The 23803-nt window shown below is 28.3% G+C and overlaps 1 protein-coding gene across 7 annotated transcripts in view; it reads right to left on the minus strand.

Moving 5' to 3' along the window:
- The window catches only part of LOC127291318 (protein PFC0760c), a 288501-nt gene that overhangs the window by 177976 nt on the left and 86722 nt on the right, over nucleotides 1–23803 (minus strand). The gene's annotated exons all lie outside the window — the stretch shown is intronic.

The following is a 23803-nucleotide window of genomic DNA, read 5'->3' on the forward strand; positions in this document are numbered from 1 at the left end:
TGAGTGCTATAAGCCAAACATAATATGTGTATTTCAGAAAAAAGTATACGCTGCTGGTGATAATTGTGGCACAGTCCATATTTTGCTGAATGAAAAATATTTTTCAACATGAAACTTGAGATATTTGTAAAAAAATGTATGTTTTTTTTAATATAATATAATATAATATAATATATATATATATAATATAAATATATTATTATTAAATTCAATTATTTTACTTACCAGTTTTTATTTATACTTATTTTTTTGTAAAAAGAATAATACTAGACAAATTAACAAAGAATATAATTCTATTAATAAATAATAATTTTACAAAATATAATTACTTACCACTATTCAATGTATTTAACCTAATTTAATTTAATTCACTTCACTGATTCATTAATCCACTAATTAAATTAAATTAAATCAATTAAAATTTATTTTTAAATACTCAATTGAAATTTCTATTTATTTTTTAAAAAAACAAGAAATCTACAATTTTTTATTATCAATTGAAATGTATCACGAGTCGATAAAGAAACGTTTCTCTTTATCATACTCCTCACTTTTACCGACAAAATTCATATTACATCAGTGCACTGTCAACTCAAAAATAACATTTTACAAAACTCGTTATTTATTCTTATTTCAGGTATTTTTATATATTACTTCTTGCTTTTTAACAATAATTATTCATGATTTATCATTTTCTCAACACTCGGACCGATTTCTTCTTTTATTAGACGCGAAATACAATGTTGGTGATTGGGCATAATGCATTGGATGATTGAGCAAACAGTCCAATTGTCCGAATGTCGTTTAGACAATTGGGCAGACGGCTTGCTCAATCAGCCAAATCGCTTGTTCAATAAATCTTTTTTTACTGGGAACCTAAAAATTTCAATTCATTATTTAAGGAATTTGTTTTTAAATTTTCTTTATGAAATGTTTATTTTAATACATATAATGATTCGACTTATTGAAAAAGGGATAGTTAAATATTAATACCTAGTGATTTTTAACAGCCGGATGCTTAAATACAACAGTTTGAGGGTTCAAGTTGTTGTTTATATTATATCCAATTCCTTTGACTTAAACTTGTGTTGGTGTAGGTTGATGGAGTTAAAAGGTAATGATCGAGGAAGAATTTCTCTAGTTATTCAAATGCTAATGGCAGAGCTTCTTCAACAATTACAAATTCAAGATACGTTTCACATTCTTGTAGCGCGCAGTATCTGGACAACAATGCGTCACTTGTACAACGTCTACAAGAATTCGAATTCTAAAAAATTTGCAAATGTTGGACAGCTATTAATCGGTGGATTTTAGTGAAAAAATTCAGAATGTAGATATGCTTTTTCGATGATAGTATTTGGGAATTTTGGAATTTAATTGAGATAAAACTACAAAGAGCTTAGAAAGATATGTACAATGAAATATGATGATTATAAATTACTATGCGAAGAAACGTAAATATTGATTTTTATTTTGGAAATTAAAATTGAATTTTTGGAATTAATTTTTTTTATAATTAGTGAATCTAGTCGTCAAGGAATTAAACATTTTCACTTTGTTTGTCTTCATGTTCTCAGTATTAGCTTGAACACTCTTTCAGAAATAGTTCAATTGATCTGAAAATTATACAAAATATTGAGTTTTTTAAATGATGTGGAATCTTAAATATTATTCACAAGATTAATTAAAGTTTGGGTCAGTATTATGGTGAAGTATAACTAATTATATGTTTAGAACAAATACTACTGGGATACAATCGGTACAACAAATCTTTAATAATTTGTTGTTATTATGCAATGAATAGAGAATTGTGAACTGTTACTTAAAGAAGAACTTAATTTAATTTAATTTTTTATATTTCAAAAGAAAAAGAGGGTTTAGGGGTTAGATGAATAGTTGAAGCAACTTGAAAATTTTATTGACTTTCATAATAGTTTTTGAATTTATTTGAACTCTAAGAGTTTAAGTAATAGAAAGTATTTTTGGATAAAAAAAGCAAAAGGAAATTAGGGATTGATATCCACATTTAAGTGATGAACATTGAGAAATATATTTAAAAAAAATTTTAAGACTTTGAAATAAAAGAAATATACATGGTTTACAATTTAAAAGAAAGTGACAAAATATTTTTAATTTAAGTCGCAATTGAAAAAATGCGATATGATATGAAATATAAAGTACTAAAAATATATTTTTGTAAAATAACTTGAAATATGCGACAAATTGACTAAATTCTACTTCACAGATTAGTCTTTAATACAAAATTTATTATTACCCTCCATTTACGAAATTTTCTTGTGCTTTGCGAATTTTCTTGTTCCTAGTTCTATCCTTTTTTTTCATTTGACTGCCTACTATTTCACCGTTTAAAAGTTTTTGCAATTTTATTTCTTCATCAAAAAAGACATTTTTCAGCTTATCTATATAATTAATAGAAAGATTATTTATACGAATGTGACTTTGAATTAAATTGTGTCAACTCTATTGTGTAATATCTACAATCAAAATATTGTACTTATTATAATTCCTTGGTCAACAGTTTAGATAATATTGAGATTGTGTGTAAATAATAATAATATAAAAATAATTGTTAAAAATTGAATCATAAAAGTAATTTAACCTAAGAACATCCAAATACTTGGATGCTTTCCCCCTACACGTTCCAGAATTGTACTATTAAATGATTCACTGATATTATTCGTTCGTTGAATCAATTTTTCAACAGATACAATATAAGCTTTCTTTATCCACTGTCTTTGTACATATTTAAGAAATTTCTGTAGCCTTTCGTGATGAAATTCGTCAAATTCAAAAATTTTTAAATTTAGCATTCTAATTGCGTTTGCAATTTGATGAGCTGGTAACAAGGGAATCGCCAGTAACATTTCAAGAAATTCAAGAAGCTCAGGGTACTTTTTAAGACCAAGTTTCTTCCATTTTTTTCGGAGAGCCTGCATGAATTAAATATATGTTTTGCTTCGCTACAAAACTACCTTAACTCAAGAGAAGTAATGCTACTTTTTGTAGCAAAACGCCACATAATAATAGTAGTACATATAAAAAAGTAAATTTTAAAAAATTATAATATTCAGGTATCTTAAAAATAACTTTTTAGGTAGAAGCATATAAATCGCTGAGTTATTTCAAAATATTTTTTTTAATATCACATAGCTTCGTATTTGAGTTAGTTTCTAAAATTTTATGTCAAGATTGTAATCAGTTATAACTGTCAAATTTTATGACTATAGGAGGATAAAATGAGATTCAAGTAGATGTAAGAGAGCATTAAGGCGAATTATAAAAGAAAGGGAAAGCAAATCTATGAAATTTATTAATTTAACGCATCAGATGGGTCCAACTTAAAACTTACAGTATTTGATTCTTTGCAAATGATATTTATGACAAAAGAACTGTTTAATAATAATAATTATAATGTCTCAGTAATGATGTATTCACAATGCGGATGCTTCTACTAATATTGACACACTATTCGCTAATTCAACTTTGAGGGCTAAAACTTGTACAGTAAACTAATCACGTTCTCAATATATCATCCAAAGGATAAAATTTTTGCTTGGAATATGCTTATACTATCTAGATTTCTTTTGAAATAAAAATTTTTTACTTTTTTGAAGTGGAACCAGCATCCGTGATATTTAGCAAACCGAAAGCACTGTTTTATGGATTTAATGGCTGCACTTTCAAAATCTCCGGTTACGTGCTTCAAATTTTCCTCAAGGTGTGGACAAATTTCTTGTAATTTTTTAAATATCGCATTATACATTAAAGTTGTTCGTCTTGTGCATAAAGCAAAAATAGTTCCTACACCCTAAAATATAATGGAAATTTATAGGAATATTTTTCATTATTTATGTAAAAGTTATTTTTATCAACTGAAATCTGTCGTGTTAAAAGGTCTTGACTTTTTATTAGATAATTAAATTAATTATTAAATTTATGAAAAATAAAACGTGTAGATTTTTAAAAATTGCATCTTTTACTAAAAATTGATTTTCTTGAATAATAAAAATATTTGTTTTACATTTAAAAATTACTTTTATAAATTTCTTGTTGTGTAATATCATTTTAGGTACTAAAAGAATGTCAAAAAAAGTTTGATATCCCTTAACGAGGTTAATTTTGACTGACTTAAATATTACTGGAGTTAATTTAAAAATTCAACTTTGAATAATGAATTTTTTTTTTGAATTTCGAAAAATAAAGAATAAATTTGGATTCTAAATAATGACAGAAAAAATGCTCCACCTTAACAAATTAAATATTAAATGGTTGAAATTTGAGCGGTCCTACCCTTAAAAATGAGTAACTAGTAGTAAAATTAATATTTTTACTTTTCCACTGATGTACATGTGAATAATGTAGCATTGACAGGCATAGGGCTGACGGGGAGTTATCTGAAAATTGAATGTACACAAAAGCAGGTAATAGCAGATTGAGACTCTTCTAGTGTTAATTTAATGTTATTTATATATAATAATAATGTTCAGGGCGACCGTAAAGTCTCTTTTTTGAAATTCTCTAACTTTTTCCTGACTAATTTTTTTCTTTTCTAATAAATTTTAAAATTATTTTAAATTCTGCATTGATGATTAAAAATCTGATATCTTTTTATAAGTTTTAATTTTATTCAAAACTTTTATTATGAAAAACCCAAATAAAAAACAACCAAACGTATTAAAAATGTAAATACACAATCATAATGAGCCAACCTGATCTTATTACAAATGCATTTAAGATTTTTACGTGTATAGAAAAAAAGGGACAAAACAAACTACGCTTTTTCATGAGCAATTCATCTTTATCATCTATCATATATATCTCTTGTATTAAAGTCAATTTAAAAAATAATGAAAATGCATTTGATGAACTTATTTCTTTTAATTCATAAAAAATTACTTTTTGTCCACGGTTACTTTATTGAGGGGGGGGGTAAAAAACGCAAATGTTTTCATTAATCCATAAGTTATGCATGTTGTTCTGATATGAGGCTGAAGTTCGCAACGTTTTTAAAAATGAAAACTAAAAATAATGAGACGATATTTATTATTTTTACTTCAAATTTAAATTGATTACATATCTGTCTTCTAAAAATAGTTAATTCATGAAAAATTGAAACACATTAAAGTTGAAAACGAATTAACTTGAAAAAAAAATCATTTTCTAACTTTTCGTTTTTAAAAACGTTGCGAACTTTAGCCCAATTTTCTGAAATTGTAAGTTGATTCGTATTTTTAATGTGCGTATGTAAAATTTCCCTCACGTCAAAAGTACCGTCCATAAAAATCTCTTGTACTTTATCAAGCTGAGCCAGTAATTTTTCACTCGAAAATAGCAAAGCAATGCTACCATCTTCACCTCTTACAGGACCAATGTATATTTCATCAACTAAATCGTATGTCAGCAAATCAATTCCTAACTTTTCAAATGATTTTGAAGTTAGTGGCCTATACGTCCTTCTTAATCGTTTTATTGCCTGTCGCATATTCTGAAGAGTAAGGTCTACATCTCTTCTTTTCCTTTGAAATCTATTTAACGAAGAGAAAATGAAAGCTGTGAAAGGAAGAAACGAAGCGATTTCTGTATATTTTATTTTAATTGATAGTTATTCCAAAATGGGAAAATTTTTGGCATAAGATATATTAATTTCTAACTTTGATTTGACCAATTCTGTTCATTGCTATTGCCCCGGCTTAAATCGATCTAACTAAATATAACCTGTGAAATAATGTGAAACTTTGGCAAAATTTTTTTGTTTGCTTAAAATATACAAGGTTAATTTGTTAATCTCATATTATCTAACCTTGAAAAATATTCGTGGTTAAAATTTAAAAAAAAATGAAAAATAATAAATTTATAGGAATAAAGAACTGCATTTCGTTAATATCTTTTCACTGTTAGAACAACGTAAAATGGAATATCATGAGTCTGTATAAATAACGTAAATAATATAAAAAAATAATTCAAGTAGAATAAAAATGTTACAAAAATATACATTTATGAATAAGAAATCAAAACAAAAATTTAAAATCAATTTTTATATTCAATTCTATACAACTATGTGAAACAATTAAATAATATGCAATATTATATACCTGCGCATCACTTTTTTATAAATGTATGCAGGGTCGTGAGAAGTTTTCCTTGCCATTTTTAGCATTTGGAACTTTGCTTTCTTATTATTGTTTGTTGATTTACTTCTCAATCCGCAAACAGAATATTTGTGGTTAGTTCGTAAAATATAACCATCTTCATTTTTTACTAAAACTGCAGGACAGCCTTTTTTTCTTTTGGAACATCTAATATATGTAAATAATATTTATTGTCCTTAACGTGAAATATCAATAATATTTTGAGAAATAATAGAAATTACTTTAAATAAAAATTTATTTTTAAACGTATAAAGGTGATTTTTAAGTGTATATTTCAGATTTCAAATGACACGCATTTTTAAACTCATAAAATTTTTATATATTACCTCAAAATTTTTCCACCCTTGTCCGGGTTAAAGCAATATCCTTCAAAAACAACTGACATTTTTAATTTTCATTTAATCCTGTCATTTAGATGTGGATCAACATTTTTCTAACAGAAAGCATTTATTCTATGTTTCGAAAACAAGAGAAACACGTTTTTCTTTTTTTTCTCCAGCAAAAATATGAAACATAAAAATTGTACTGTAATTTTCTATGCAAATTTAAATTGAAATAAAAATTTTTGTTTAAAATAATAAAAATAAATAATAATATAAAGGAATACAATTTAATAAAATAAAATTTAAATAAATGAATAAATTTAAATAAATTTGATAAAATTTACTCTTTAAAATAATAATTTAACATAATCAACTCAATGTTATTAATATTTTTGTTTTTATTTTCTTCATTTTAATAAATCTTTTCGTTGCCTTCCAAAATTTTCGAAAAAATTATAAAAATCATAATTAACCCCAATTTTTTTCAAATTTGATTACTTGGAAAACATTTTTTATTTAAGTCGGAAAAATAAATTAATTAAATGTACAATTAATTTCCTTGAATGTATATTTAGGCATATTATTATACTATTGACACAAAAGCATTTCCATTTTATGAGTTTAATTATAAATTTTCATTTTCAAAACTTTAAATTATTATTCAAACATTTTTTAACAAATGAATGTAGAATTTGTTATTCAACTTCTTTGCAGTCAAGTTGTCAGGTTAAGTTTTTAATATATTGATTTATTGAAGAGAATATTTAACATATTAATTTTAATTGATTAAATAGCATTAGAAAAATGATCAGAATAGAAGGGAAATATAATGGATCCTACAAATACGAACATAAAGGTTACTTGTATTATAAAAACGAAGCTAGTGACGGGAAAAAATACAGATGTGCTTATTTCCGATTGCCATGCTCTGGATCTGTGGAAGATACAGATGGAAATATTTATGTGATTTGTCACCATTCAGAAGATTGCAAACCGTACTTTAAATACGTTGATGAGGCAAAATGCAGAGTAGAGGCAATTCGTTTAGCGGAGGAAGATAAGACACGTAAATTTACAGAAATTGTCAAACATTGTAACAAAAAGTAAGTTTTGATCAATTTAGTCTTCGTGGAATTTCTCAGTTTTTTAACAAAAATTTATCCAACTTATATATTAAAATATTTTCACTATCTATATTGTAATGTGTAAAATAATTTTATTCTTGAATTTCATCATCATGGTTATGTCGAGATTATTCTGATATTGATTTCTTTGCAATATAGTTACAATAGAGACATTCTACTGAAATTTAAATTTTTATCATCTAGTAAGTCACTTTATTCTTTTAAATAAAGTTGATACCATTTTTCCGATTCGCGATATGATAATTCTGGCAAAAGAGAAATCTTTAATTTTGTCAAAATCGAGAATCTTTAATCCATATAATAAACTTTCTTACTATTTATTATTAGTTTTTATTTGTATTTTATTATTATTATCTTTTCTTAACAAAAAATTCAAATAAATACAATAATCCTAAGAAAATGAAGAACTTAGCAGCATTTATAAATAAAAGTTTAATTGAATTTAGAAGACTAACGTTGTACGATATAAAAAATTATATTCGCTTTTAGTTCGCTTTAAAAACTGACTGGTCCAATGCACTTTTGGACTCCTTCTTTAAATATAGTGCCAAATATCGCTATTAAGCACTCATGAACTGAATTTGGATTTAAAATAACAATAACCCTGATTCAAATGGCCTCATATTCATCGAAGATGCATTAAATTCGTATTTAAAAAGATCTGTTACTGAAAGTGGGGATACAGTACTTACATTTGGAACTCCTTCTTTATTGAAGGGCAGTAAGAATTTATATATTGATGTGGGTTTACAGGTAATAAATAAAAAATACTAAGTAAAAGAAGTAGACTAAAGCAACAATTTATTTTATATCAAATTAAAGTTGAACTAATTTATAATTTTATTTTAATTCATTACTAAAACAAATTGTCACTAAATTCAATTTAAGCATATCTTTTTTTTCAATTTTTATGTTATATTATATACAGTAATTCTTATAAATGCAGGTTAAAATCAATGACAAAAATATAAATATAATCACAATAATGATAGAGAAAGCAGAACGAGTAAGTTCAATTTAAATATATAAATTGAGGGTAAAGTAGTAAAATTCCAAATTAAGTAAGAGGGGTTTCTTCGTTTAAAAATTTAATTATTTTAATTTTAGGCTGCTATTGCGATGTATGCACTGTCAGAAAATTTAAATGAGGCTGTATTTTCAAAAATCTTTAAAGTAGTTGAAAAAATAGTAACACAGAATTCAGATAAAAAATCACTTGAAGATACTCATTTAAACAACGACCTTCAAAGCGTTAATGAGCAGTTGGTTATAGAAAAACAAAATCCATTTTCATTCATCGTTGGACCATACGACATGGATGTATTAGCCGCATCTAAGAAAGTGTGGAATGAAACAGTTTATTACACATCTCTGTTTGATTTCCATCAGGTTATATATTTTAAAACTTTTGTTGATTTTTGTATCATTCATTATATAACGAATAATAAATTATTGTCAAGGCACGATAATAAGTAAAGATGTTTTATAAAATATCTTTCTAATTTATTGATACTTTCATACAATTTTTTTCTCTCAATCCACTTAAAAGTTTACATTACATGTACTTTAGTATTTAATAATTAAAATTGTAGTGTATATTTTAAATGATTTTTTATAATTTAATATTTAGGAAACAATCTCTGAATCAACTAACTACTCTCATCGTTTTTCAATTTATTGCTTTTCCCTTACTTTATAATATACAAATTTTAAAATATTATTTGAAAAGAAAAAAAAATACAAAATTGTAGTATTAAATAAAACTCAATTTTTTTATTCAGTGTAAAGTGATTAATAACAATGATTAATAATTCAGTTATAAAGTGTACATATAATATTTGAATCAAATTCTTCTCATTTTATAGATTGTAAAAATAAAATGGTGCTCCCTAGAAAACGATAAGGGTGTACCTGGTAGCTTTCTGGCAAAAGTTATGTCACTTCCCTTCTTATCGACAGAAGAATTTGATGATGGGATTAAAAAATTAAGTCGAGAAGCAAAGAACTCAAAATCAAAAGAATTAATTGAATTTATGGCCTTCATTAAAACTACATTTAAGGGATTTGGAAATGTAATAAGTGTAAAGAAAGGTTCGCCAAATCGCAGAAATAATCTTTTCGAAATATGTCTAATTCGAATAGAAAACAAATTATCCAGTAAGAATGGCTTGAAGACCATGTGGATTTTACTCGGTAACTATATCTACAATTAATTACTACAACTATATCTACAATTTATTTCCAAAAAAATTAAAATAAAAATTTAGAGGAAGAGAAGTGTACCCTCACGCTATTTTTATGACTGAATTTTCTATAAAAATAAATTTTTAGCAATACTTAAATATAAATCTTAGTTTTCAACTTTTTTAAAAAACTATTATTTTAAAAATCATGGTAAATTGAGGGGCATGATTCAAATTTTATTATCATTTATGCATACTGTGTGTGACGTTATTTTTATATATTTATATTGATACATTTTTTGCAGAAAGATTAACGAACCTATTAAAAAAAGAAAAGGAAATGATGAGTAAATTTTTAAACGGAGAGGCTGTAAGAAATTATAGCATAATCAAAGATTTAAAAACTATGAGAGAAATAGTATAAATGGAAGATTTACAGTCCTCAAGAGTTTTGGAGAAATTGTGCCGTGTTTCAAAGTTCTTTGAAAAATATGCACTTTCTCCAAGGGGTAATCCTATATAATTTTTTTTGTGTACCATTATAAATCATCGCTCTCTTCTTTGTTATTTCTTCTTGTTTTTTTCTTTGCATTTTCTACTTTCTTTTCTTATATCTAGTATTTCATTAATTTTCTCATTCGTATTCTCTTTCGAATAAATTGTTAAATTTCCTAAATTTAATATTGTAGATGAAAACAGAAATGTTAAATTTGATTGCCAAATTAAAAAAATCGCTCCATACCTAGTAATCGAAGAATTAGAAGATAATGAGGGGATAGATCGAATTGAAGGAGAAACAAATGAAGGTTTAACATTTTTACAGTAGAAATACTATTCTCTTTATATCGGAAATTTGAATAAACCGGGAAAATCGGGCCGAAAAATATTGACGCTTAAAATTAACAAAAAACACTTATAGTTATTTAGTTTTAAAGAAAATCAATTTCTATGCGCGATAGATTAAATTTAATTATTAAATTAATTTCCTAAATAAAAGATTAAAAATAAAAATCAAAAATAAATTAAACATTTTAAATTTAAGCAGCTTTACGTGCGACAGTAATTTCAAATGAAAATGAAGATAATGGAAATGTAAGTGAAATAGAAAAAGGAAGAAGCGTGCCAGAAAAAAATAAAGATGTTGAAAAGGAAAGCGAAAAGGGAAGCGAAATGGAAAGAGGAACAGGGAGAGGACGAGGGAGAGGACGAGGGAGGGGAAGTAGACGTGGACGTGGACGAGGAAGAAGAACAGGAAAAGAAATAGAAACGGAAGAAGAAACAAGTGAAATAGCAAGTAGAGGAACTGGTAGAGGAACTACAAGAGGAAGTAGCAGAGGAGTAAAGAGAAAAATTAATAAACCGGAAGAAAACAAGAAAAAAAGTAAAATGGGTAAAAACTATATTTTTGTTTTAATGTATTATTAAATTAATAATGATAAATTTTGTTTATTCGGGATTTATGTTATTTTTAAACACTTTTAAGATTTCGACAAACCGAGTTCAACTTCAAGTGATTCTTCAAGCTCTACTTCAGGCGGTTCTTCGAGAACATCAACAGGAGATTCAGATGATGATTCAACAACCTAAAAACTTCACTTTCATACACTAAATAACGATTTATTGACTTTGTAATGTCATTTCTGTTTGTTATTTCCAACGATTTTGATAATTGCTCTTTGACAATTCGTTTCATACCTTTTCATTTATTTTTTATATTACATTTTCTAATATTACCATAATATAATAAAGTTTGTTCCTTCATTTCTTAAAGAGAATTTCATGATTTTGTTGACATTTCCAAAACTATTATAACAAAAAACTAAGGTATGAAATATTCTAATAAAATACAAAGCTCTAATGAACATTTTGGTCATTCATTTTCCTCATTTCATGTATTCTTTAATGATTTGAAGTGTTATATAAAGTAGTATAATAGAAACTTTTTTTTCTCTAAAAAAATTGTAGGTATTAAAACTAAAATACCATTAGATGATTTCTAAATCAATAAAATAAAAGATCTTTGCAGGTTATCAACCGAAAAAAGAATCATCGACTATTGAGTCAACATCTTGGTTCTAATTTAGTCCTGCTCCTGAATCCTGATACTACCAAAGACCAATTATATCGGCTTAATATATTTTTCAATCATCATCTACTTACCCATCCAACATTTACATATTGTTTCCGACTTGAATTCTCTTACCCACTGTACAAGAGACACATTGTTGTCCAGATACGGCGGACTATATGAATGTAAAACGAGTTCTGTTATCTGCGTTTTCAACATTAGACGACATCCTGTATGACCATCATCCTCATATACCATCATCAACCTCCTCAACTTAAGGTAAAAAGTAGTAGGCAGGGTGGCAGCAAATTTTTTTTTCAAATTTCCCTGATTTTTCCCTGACTAATTTTTTATTTTCCCTGACTAAAAAACTTTTAAATTATTTAATATTCTGCATTGTTGATCGAAATTTTTATAATGCTTTTTAAGTAAAAATTTTATTCATAAAGGAAAAGATGAGATAATTAAAAATTGTTTAATAACAAAATTTTATTATATTTAAAAATTTTATTATAAAAAAAGTAAATACTTTGAAAAATGAAAAATCTGACGGCATCATTATAATAAGCTATATTACAAAAATGTAATTTATATCCTGTCTCATCATCATATATATTAAAACAAAAGTTTGAATTGTATAAAATCTAGAAATAACTTTCAAAAAATATTTGCAGCTTATCAACCGAAAATAGAATCAAGGATTACTTAGACACCAACCTGATCCTTATTTGCTCCTGCACCTGTCTGCTGATTTCTTCAACGTCCAATCATTTCGAATTTTTTAACATCAACTTCCTGAAAGTCGTCCAACATTTACATTTTTTGTAGATTCGGATTCTCGTACACGTTGTACAAGTGACACATTGTTGTCCAGATACTGCGCGCTACAAGAAAATAAACCGAATCTTGAAAATGTAATTGTTGAAGAAGAGTCTGTCACTAGGATCTGGATAATTAGAAAAATCCCTGCCTCACTCTTATTCCTGTCTCAACATTCTTCACTAGAAGTTATGAAAAAAGAAATTTGATCTAACAACTACTGAAACTAGTACTTCAATGTGCTATTGCTTAAACAACCGGCTTTCAATAATCTCTAGGTATTATTACTTAATTGTTTATTTATATCCTGTCTCATCATCATACATAATAGATACAATAGTTTGAATTGTATAAAATCTAGAAATAACTTTCAAAAAATATTTGCAGCTTATCAACCGAAAATAGAATCAAGGATTACTTAGACATCAACCTGATCCTCATTTGCTCCTGCACCTGACCCCTGATTTCTTCCAACTTCCTGAAAGTCGTCCAACTTTTAAGTTTTATGTAGATTCGGATTCTCGTACACGTTGTACAAGTGACACATTGTTGTCCAGATACTGCGCGCTACAAGAAAATAAACCGAATCTTGAAAATGTAATTGTTGAAGAAGAGTCTGTCACTAGGATCTGGATAATTAGAAAAATCCCTGCCTCACTCTTATTCCTGTCTCAACATTCTTCACTAGAAGTTTTGAAAAAAGAAATTTGATCTAACAACTACTGAAACTAGTACTTCAATGTGCTATTGCTTAAACAACCGGCTTTCAATAATCTCTAGGTATTATTACTTAATTGTTTATTTATATCCTGTCTCATCATCATACATAATAGAACAATACTTTGAATTGTATAAAATCTAGAAATAATTTTCAAAAAATTTTTGCAGCTTATCAACCGAAAATAGAATCAAGGATTACTTAGACATCAACCTGATGCTTATTTGCTCCTGCACCTGTCTCCTGATTTCTTCAACGTCAAATCATTTCGAAGTTTTTTAACATCAACTTCCTGAAAGTCGTCCAACATTTACATTTTTTGTAGATTCGGATTCTTGTACAAGTTGTACAAGTGACACATTGTTGTCCAGATACTGCGCGCTACAAGAAAATAAACCGAATCTTGAAAATGTAATTGTTGTAGAAGAGTCTGTCACCAGGATTTGGATAATTAGAAAAATCCCTGCCTCACTCTTATTCCTGTCTCAATATTCTTCACTAGAAGTTTTGAAAAAAGAAATTTGATCTAACAAATACTGAAACTAGTACTTCAATGTGCTATTGCTTAAACAACCGGCTTTCAATAATCTCTAGGTATTATTACTTAATTGTTTATTTATATCCTGTCTCATCATCATACATAATAGAACAATACTTTGAATTGTATAAAATCTAGAAATAATTTTCAAAAAATTTTTGCAGCTTATCAACCGAAAATAGAATCAAGGATTACTTAGACATCAACCTGATGCTTATTTGCTCCTGCACCTGTCTCCTGATTTCTTCCAACTTCCTGAAAGTCGTCCAACTTTTAAATTTTATGTAGATTCGGATTCTCGTACACGTTGTACAAGTGACACATTGTTGTCCAGATACTGCGCGCTACAAGAAAATAAACCGAATCTTGAAAATGTAATTGTTGAAGAAGAGTCTGTCACTAGGATCTGGATAATTAGAAAAATCCCTGCCTCACTCTTATTCCTGTCTCAACATTCTTCACTAGAAGTTTTGAAAAAAGAAATTTGATCTAACAAATACTGAAACTAGTACATCAAGTGTTTCAATTTTTAGCAAAACGTAGAAATTCCGTAGAGAAGTTCTTAAAATGCACCTGGTGTTTAAAAGGTTATTGGTCATGATACCAATTTCATCACGAAAATCGTCTACAAGTTAAATTTTTAATAATAAAACAGAAATTTCCTGTAGAGGGTGCTAAAAAGCACCTGATGGGGACGATTGTTAATCAGCGCGTCAATTTTATGTCTTGAGTTTTCAATATATTTTATTTAGTTGAAAAACTCTGAAATTCCTTGCAGAAGGTGTTAAATAGTACTTAGAGTTTAAAGTGTGTTGATCAGGATGTTCATTTTATATCGATAGTTGTCTACGCATTTCAGTTTTTAGCAAAACGTAGAAATTCCCTGAAGAAGTTGTTGCACAACACCTGGTGCTCAAAGGGTTGTTGGTCAGGATGTCAATTTCATCTCGAAAGTTGTCTACAAGTTAAAGTTTTTAGAATTAATTAGGAATTCCTTGTAGATGGTGCAAAAAAACTCCTGGTGGTTGACGAGTGTTAATCATGGCGTCAAATTTATCCCTTGAGTCTTTTATGTACTCACTTTATTCGAAAAATACCGAAATTTCCAGCAGAAGGTGTTAAAATACACCTAGTGCTCAAGGGTGGTCTGTTAAAAGGTCTATTTTATCTCGAGAGTCGTCTACAAGTTAAAGTTTTAAGAATAAAACAGAAATTCCCTGTAGATGGTGCTAAAAAGCACCTGGTGGTTAACGAGTGTTAATTAGGGCGTTAAATTTATCTCTTGAGTATTCAGTGTACTCAATTTATTTGAAAAATTCCGAAATTCCCTGGAGAAGGTGTTAAAATACACCTGGTGCTCAAGGGTGGCCTGTTAGAAGGTCCATTTTAACTCGAGAGTTGTCTACGTACATAATTTTTACGAAAAACCAAAAATTCGTGCAATAAAATCTTTCATAGATAAAAAAATAAATCATTTTTTTTCATTTAAAATTTTTTTTACTTTATGTACAAAATAAAATATTATTTCTTTTTGTACAAAACAAAATTGGGAGGTTGTCCTATCCTCGTTATGACGTAAATTCTCTATTAGTTAGTTTCATGCTTATGAAGAAGATATTTTTTTCAATACAATTTTTCCCAATATTTCATAGATAAAATACAATTTAAAATTTAAAAAATAATTAAATACATAATTTAAATTTCTAAAAATTATTTAATTTACTGAATAACCATTTCCGGAGAAATTATTATTAACATAATTTGTTTCACAAAATGTTGAAACTTTGAAATAATCTAGTTCCCTTATTTTCCTTACCTTTTTTAACTATTTTTTATGACGGATAAAATAAACTATTTTTCTTTTTTAACCAGTCTTTTCTGACCATCTACTTTCATGCCTGCCGATAGTCAAAATAGCAACTTCGTCAGTTTTAATTATTTTTCATAAGAAAATAAGATATACCAGACATTTGTACTGCCATCTAAATTAAAAAGATTCGTTACATTTTTATAGAAGTAAAATTTTTCAGATCGTTGAATTAGTAAAGACAACTCTATCTGATACTGTAAGAATGATGTAATAATTTTAGTTTTTTATCACAAAAATATATTATTTAAAAATGACAAATTAAAAACTTAAATATGTATAAAATACTTTGAAGGTTAATAGATTTATAATAGGCATTGCATTTTAATTTCAAGGACTTTATAAATTAATTATAGATTTTATTCTATTAATATTATACTTTAATGCAAATTTACTTACTTCTGAACAAACAAATTCTTTCTGGAATGTGGTCTTGGACCGTTTTTCCGTAAGCGAGGTTTGAAAGCGCCCATTATTTTTTTTTATAAAAAGTATATTCCTTAACGCACGCTTCACGTTTGCAAACACATTTTGCAAAAGTATTTAGTTTACGCCTTTTCTTTTCTATAACTGACATTATGTTTTACTTACAATTAGTGACAAAATGTCAACAATACAATTGTCAGTTTTAAAAACAACTCTCCCGGTGAATATACATACAGAACAAATAATTGTAGTTAACTATTTATACGTAAAGTTTTGTATTTTACATGATTATCTTTTAGACAGTGTTTTAAAAAAATTAAAATTAAACAATATTAATTTAATAAATTCTTTATTCAATTCAATTTTAAAATGCAGATCTTCAGCAACGAGTAAATCACCATTTTCCGAATCTTTGTTTTTTAAACACAAATAATGAAGTGGACAATAGGACAACTTGGAGCTTTTGTGGACAGTCTACACCTACGCTTCTCCAATTCTCAAAATTGAGAGGTAACTCTACAGTGGCAAGGTGTGAATTTAAAAAAATAATATTATTACTCCATATCCTTTAAAATAAGAAAATTTCATTTAATTTTTGATATTTAAAAAAAAATATATTTTTTTCTTTTTACTAGATATTTGTTACAAAGGTAAAAGTAATTATTTCTCTTTAATTCTTTAAATGTGATAAAAAAAATTACAATGATCTTAAGTTCAATGTCTTGAAAATCAAGCAACTTTAAAAATAAAATATTTTGTATTTTTACTGTTATTTCTTTAAAAAAAATGTATTTAATGAAAAAAATTACTTCCCTCAAGTTATTATTATTATTTATTTCATAGTAGTCAACTATTTGTTTATTTGAATTAAACGAATTTGTTCAGTTAAAATAAATTTACTTTTTTAAAATTAGCGGTTTTGCAGCTATTTTGTTCAAAAATTAAGATACTGTAATTTTTTTATTTGTCACAAAAAATCATGAACTTTTTAATATTGAATTATTTATTTATTGTCATACTAGTTTAGAATAATAATTATAATCTATTTTCCTTCCTTTCCTATTTCACTCTAATTTGTTTCTCTCTTGTTCATGTTTATTACAATCTTTTATACCTTATGTATTATCATTTTTTCGATTGTATCACTTTTCTAGTTTGAACTAAAGTTAAAAAAATATGACAGTAATCTCATTACAAAATAGAAAAATAAAATTCAACTCATGCAATTAAATCAGTAAAATTTGAATAATTTTTTTCGATTTAAATAGAAAGAAATAAAACCGTTAATACTTTTAATTCATATAATTGCATGATAATGAATTGAATGTGAGGTAAGCGAGATTACTAATGATTAAAAATAAATTAAAATTCAATTTATAGAATTAATTGAATCTGAGTTGAACCATTCTCTACAATTCTTTTGAATTCAAAAGAAATGGCTGTAAATCTTATCACATTAATACGTTTAATTCATATAATTGCATGCTTATGAATTGAATGTGACGTAAGCCAGATTACTAATGATTCAAAATAAATTAAAATTCAATTTATAGAATTAATTGAATCTGAGTTGAACCATTTTCTCTACTATTCGTTCAAATTCAAAAAGAAATAGCTGCAAATCTTGTCACGTTAATAAATTCAATTTATGTAATTACATGGTTATGAATTGAATATGACATGAGCGAGTTTACAAATGAATAATAAGAAAAGAAAATTTAACTCATACAATAAATGAATGAGATAATACATTTAATTCATATAATTGCATGTTTATGAATTTTATACGACGTTATTGAGTCTACTAATGAATATTATTCATTAAAATAAAATAATAAAAAAAATAAAAATAAAATTCATACTATTAAATGAGTATGAGTTGAATCATTTTCTCTATTAGCCTTTCGAATTTGAAACTAGTGAACTGTAAATATGAAATTTAATAAATATGTTAAAAAATTTAAGAATTTCCGTCATTTAGATTACACAGTTTATATGTATAGTATTATTCTTACAACTTATTTTTGTTATAATTAATAAAAATGGTTTTGACATTTCTGTTTCTTGGAAAGCTCTCTCTGTTCCAGAAACTTGTAATGTATAAACAAATAAATATATTTTTTCATGTCAATACATTTAATTTATAAAATTGTATGCTTATGAATTGAATAAGACGTGAGGAAATTAAGGATAAATTTTAGCCAATTTTGCATGACATATCATAAAAGTAAAAAAAATAGTCGAAAAGGGTGTATATTTTTTTGGGGAACTGTATCACGTACTTACTGTATAATATTTAACTGCACGTTTTAGTTGAACTACTTTATTATGATTCCTTGTCGATTCTTCTTAATAACACTACTAAATTTTTTAAATCATTTTACTTTCTGTGTTTGATTTGATAAAACTGCAGCATATAATTTTCCAACTTTATTTTTTTTGCTTAGGGGCTTTTGGGAAATCTGTATACAGATACCTTGGCTTCCGCATGCCAAGGTATAAAGTATTATGTCATTCTGTTCATTAAGTTGTTTATAGGACATGATCGAAGATCAAATTTCAAAATTCAATATCTGACAGTTAAATTAATGATTAATGTTAAAAAACGTGATAATATATTTGCAAAACATTTAAAAAAAAGTTTTTTAATCCTAACAATCAAAGTAAAAAATAGTACTTAGGGCGAAAAATATTTTAGAAATAGAACATACGATATTGTTAAAGGATTTTTTAACAGAAATTTAATTATTTTACGCCTAGTGCGCTCTGCAGTTTGCTTATAACACGGCATAACACTTGATATTGATTATTTCAATGCATAATTTTGTTTTTTATAATATGTACTTTGACACCTTGCTGCACCTTTTTGCATTTCGTTCAACAAATAACAATTTACTTTTCAAGTACATAATATGAATCTCTATCTTGCACGAGGTAATTCTATATGGGTAACACTTTAAAAAACTTTCTTTAACCTCGTAATTCTTCTCGCAATCCGCATTTCAAAATTTTTTGATTGCTGATTACAAATAAGAAATTAAAATCCAAAATGTCGGACACATAAATTTTAAAAATAGTAAATTTTCATGAAACTTGATATCTAAGGATTTATGAGGTCGCTAAAAGTAATGGATTTTTATTCTTTAATTCGTTGTTGAGATCCTAGACATTAAGCTACAGAAAAATGTATGGAAATTTATACTAACTAGCTGTGACGTAGTCGACCAATTTGCGGCGCGGAGCTAACTGACCGTCCGCGCTTTTATACTTTACTGCCTTAACTGGTATAAGGTTTGTCATTCAATCATCAAAGAAAAAAGAATTGAGTTTTTAAACAAAAGCACAGTTTGAAAAGTAATCTGTTAATATGGCCCAATTCACAAAACGAGAAATACTTGAAATTATTGTTTTAAATGACAATGTCTCTGAACCTTTAGATTACATTTTATTGAAACTAAATATTAGAATCGAAAATGTTCTCCCAAAAAAACTACATCAATTAAAAGTTTCTCTTTCAGCTCTAACAAGTAGGCGTAACCAAAAATATCAAGAAGTTCACAGAATAAAAGAAAGATTTGAAATAAAAAATAAAAACTGGTTAGATTCTGAATTTATAGTTGATGACATTATAACTGTTGACAGTAATGAAAGAGCTTCTTCTTCATCAGCACTTTCAGGTAGGCCTCGTTTACCTTTTAGAGAAAAATCTGATCGATCAAAAAGAAGATATATTGCAAATATTATTCAAAGTGTTGATAACGATCCAGAAAGAATATTACTTGCTTGTCGGCAAGCAGCTAAAGTTTCTAAAGATAAATATTTGTTTACCGCTATTAATGATATATTAACCAATCGGAGTTCTGAACAGCCTAAGAAAATTAGAAAGTTATTAAATAAAGAATCAGTTCCAATTATAAAAAAGACACCTGAAGAAGCTTTAGCATTTTTATTAGGCAATTCACTGACAAAAAATGTTTATACAAATATGCGCTTAGAAGTGAAAGCTTGTGGAGCAGATATTTGGCCACCTTACAATGATGTTCGGGAGGCAAAGGCTACGTGTAGACCACCTAAGGAAGTGGTCTTAGTCCAAGAAACTAAAGTGGAAGTTACTCTTCAAGCGCTTCTTAATCATACATCAGAAAGATTAATAGATTTACAACGAGAAGTTATTTTTCAGTACATGGACAACACAGAGAGTTCAGTAATTGAAACTGTATACATGTGCTCTTGGGGTTTTGATGGCAGCTCGCGTCATTCCCAATATAAGCAAAATTTTAAATCTAGTGAATCTAATTCAAATTTAACTAATGATGATGCCAACTTGTTTGCAACAACTTTGATTCCTCTACGATTACTGAGCACTAATAATGATATTCTATGGAACAATAGAACTTCACAGTCTGCTAGATTCTGTCACCCTATCAAAATTCAAACTACTAAGGAATCAGTACCTCTTATTTTAAGTGAAAAAAGTACATAGAAGAACAAATTTATCATCTTGAAATTTTGACGGTTAAACTTGATGATACTCATCAAATTAAAATTCATTTTTCCTTGTTCCTAACTTTAGTAGATGGTAAAGTTTTGAATGCCATAACAGGAACTAAATCCATGATGACATGTCCTATTTGCCACGCAACTCCTAAAACTTTCAACGATTTAACTAATAAAACAAGCGGTCGTTTTTTGCTAAATTCGAATTCACTAATACATGGAATAAGTCTGGATAAGAATTTATGAATTTTGTATTAATGAATTATGCAAGGTTGACATAAAAATCTGGCGAGTCAGATCCGATGATTATAAGAACAAATCTATCTTTGATAAAAAGAAAACAGAAATTCAAAACATTTTACGTGAAAAAATGGGTTTGATAGTAAGCAAGCCAAAACCAGGAGGTTCGGGAACTAGTAACGATGGTAATACAGCTCGTAGAGCTTTTGAAGATCCTGAACTTCTAGCTGAATGTCTCGGTTTAATAACTACAAGTGTTTTTCCTCTAGGAATGCTTGGAGAAGAAGCGAGTGAAGCTCGAAATAAACATTTTAAAAATTACAGAATCAAGCACAGTAGAAAAATGGATCGAGAAGCTACGTTATCCAATGTATTTTATAGATTAATGGAAACATCAGATATTAAGATATCCAGTTTAAATCTTGAATCGCATCGAAAGAAGAAAAAAATGTCATGTATTCCAGAAGAAGTTCGAAATTTGCTAGCTGTCCATGAGGTGCAGGCACGTAACGCTCATAATTGTATAAACGACACTCAAAATAATAACAGCGATGGCGATGATGAGACAGTTATGAGCGGAGATATTGAGAATGCAGAACTTTTAAACAGCTACGCACATTTGGATGAAGTTGAACTATCAAGTGAAGAAAATGATTAAAATTTTCTTATTTATTGTTGTCGCTTGCCTATTCTTTGCAAAATTTTATTTTTTCAATGTGCAATGAGTTGGGAATAATTATATTCTTTAATATTTTATATAGTTCTCACTTTACATATTACAAACTTTTCTTGTTCTTATCTTCGCGTCGTTTTGTTCTTAACAAATTATTTGTTTCTCAAGATGTATAAGACATTTTAGATGTGTTGTAAATATTTATTTTCCACCTATTGCAAATAGTTTAAGTTGTATATATTGTAAATATTACTTGTTCCGGTATACTATTAAAAAATTTGTTTACATAGTACTGACGAGCTTCAACTAAAGTGAAACCGAAACCTGACATGATTCGATATTATCGATATTTCAAATCTGACTTCAGATTCCTAATCAGCGACCCCAAAAACCCCTGAATACCGAGTTTTATAAAAATCCATTAATTTAAAAAAATTATGTCCGCCATATTGGGCCGCCATTTTGAATTTTTAAATTCTGACTTCAGATTCCTAATCAGCGACCCCAAAAACAGTAAATGGCATAGCTAATAGTTGTAAAGTTTTGTTATTTTGAGAATTATGAATTCTGGACAAAAATATGCGTTCCTGGCCCACTGTGCAGCCCCGACCCGCTAAAACCCGTCAACCCTTCTTTGGAACCCTTTCTCCACCCTCGGAAATGTCGTGAAGACTTTTGCATTTGAGGGTGGCCCTTCAACTCTGTCGCAAAAGCGACTTCGTCCATTCCTGCAGACATCCTGCGTGAAAATTTAAAAGCGGAATTTACAAAACAACAGATTTAAAAAAAATAAAATAAAGTTACAAAGAAAAAAAATGTAAAAAGAGAAGATTAAAAAAAACACTTAAGATAAATTAAAATTGTAAAAAGACAATAAAGACACTAAATAAATAATACAAAATAGCACAAAATAAAGAACAAAACAGAAAGTTATAAATAAATAACAACAATAAGGAAATAAAAAATAATAAATAAATAACTATTAAATTCACGCCTTTTTCATTGCCATCAAGGCCGTCATGTGAAACCCTTTAGAACTCTACTTATTTCGGGTTCTTACGGTAGTCTTCTTCGCCTCCTCTAGGGCAGTTCGGAAGACAGCGCAGGCACCACTTCCACCGACATGATCGATTTTAACCCTCCCGTCGAACTTCGACTTGCATAAGAAGTAACTAGGGTTATTCTTACATTCAGAGAACATATGACCGGCTTCACCGCATCTGAAGCACGCATCCGATATGTCCTCTGCTTTACAGTTTCCTCCCATGTGGCCTTAATTAAGGCATCGATGACACCGCACAACCATCACTCTCCTTTTTATTTGGCAGTACATTAAACCTACTCTAATGCGACTCAATTTCTCTAGCCTATCTGCCTCCTCTGGGTCGGTGACTACAACCGCGAGCTTCATACCTCGGCGGTTGGATCCAAGAACCGTCACCTTCCTACTTCCAGGCTTTCCGAGATCTCTGTCCAGCGCCTGCCGGGCCTCCTTATTTGAGTCACCTCCTATCTTTATCAGAAGGTCACCCTTCTTCGTAGCCCTTGTCGCTACGACCTTCGTGTGGCTGACGTCAGGGTCAACCTCCTTACGAAGCTTACCCAAGACGTAAGTATACGTCGATCCCTGTGCGACTCGGACCAGCATAGTCGATGGTATTCTCGACATCCTTTTAATTCGAAGACCCTTTAGCTTCGGTACCTCCGACGCTATTAGTTGCATTTCGAATGGGGGTGCTTCCTCCTTCGGCCGTTTGGGTGTCAGGGTTCTAGTCTCCTCTCGACTGTCCCCATCTCTTCTTCTTTTTTGCGCATCCATTACATTACCTATCCGTTACGTCTTACAACATAACTTTTTCTGACCAAATCACATAACCTCAAAATTTAGACTTGACACTATATTCAGAGTCGTGAAACGAACATAACCTCTGATTTCAGGTCATTTTTGGCAGGTGTGGTGGGAGAGAAAGGGGACAATCATAACCCCTAAATTTAGGTCATTTTTGGTAGGGTAGAGGGAGGAAAAGGGAAGAGGAAAGGGGACTTACGGCTATATTCAGAGTCTTGAAACGATCTTAACCTTTAAATTTTGGATGGGGGAGGGGAAGAGAGGAGGGGGGATAGGGGTTGGCGCGC

Source organism: Leptopilina boulardi, unplaced genomic scaffold (assembly GCF_019393585.1).
Source record: "Leptopilina boulardi isolate dan_hultmark-lab unplaced genomic scaffold, ZJU_Lbou_2.1 LbouV2_131, whole genome shotgun sequence".
NCBI classification, from domain to species: Eukaryota; Metazoa; Arthropoda; class Insecta; order Hymenoptera; family Figitidae; genus Leptopilina; species Leptopilina boulardi.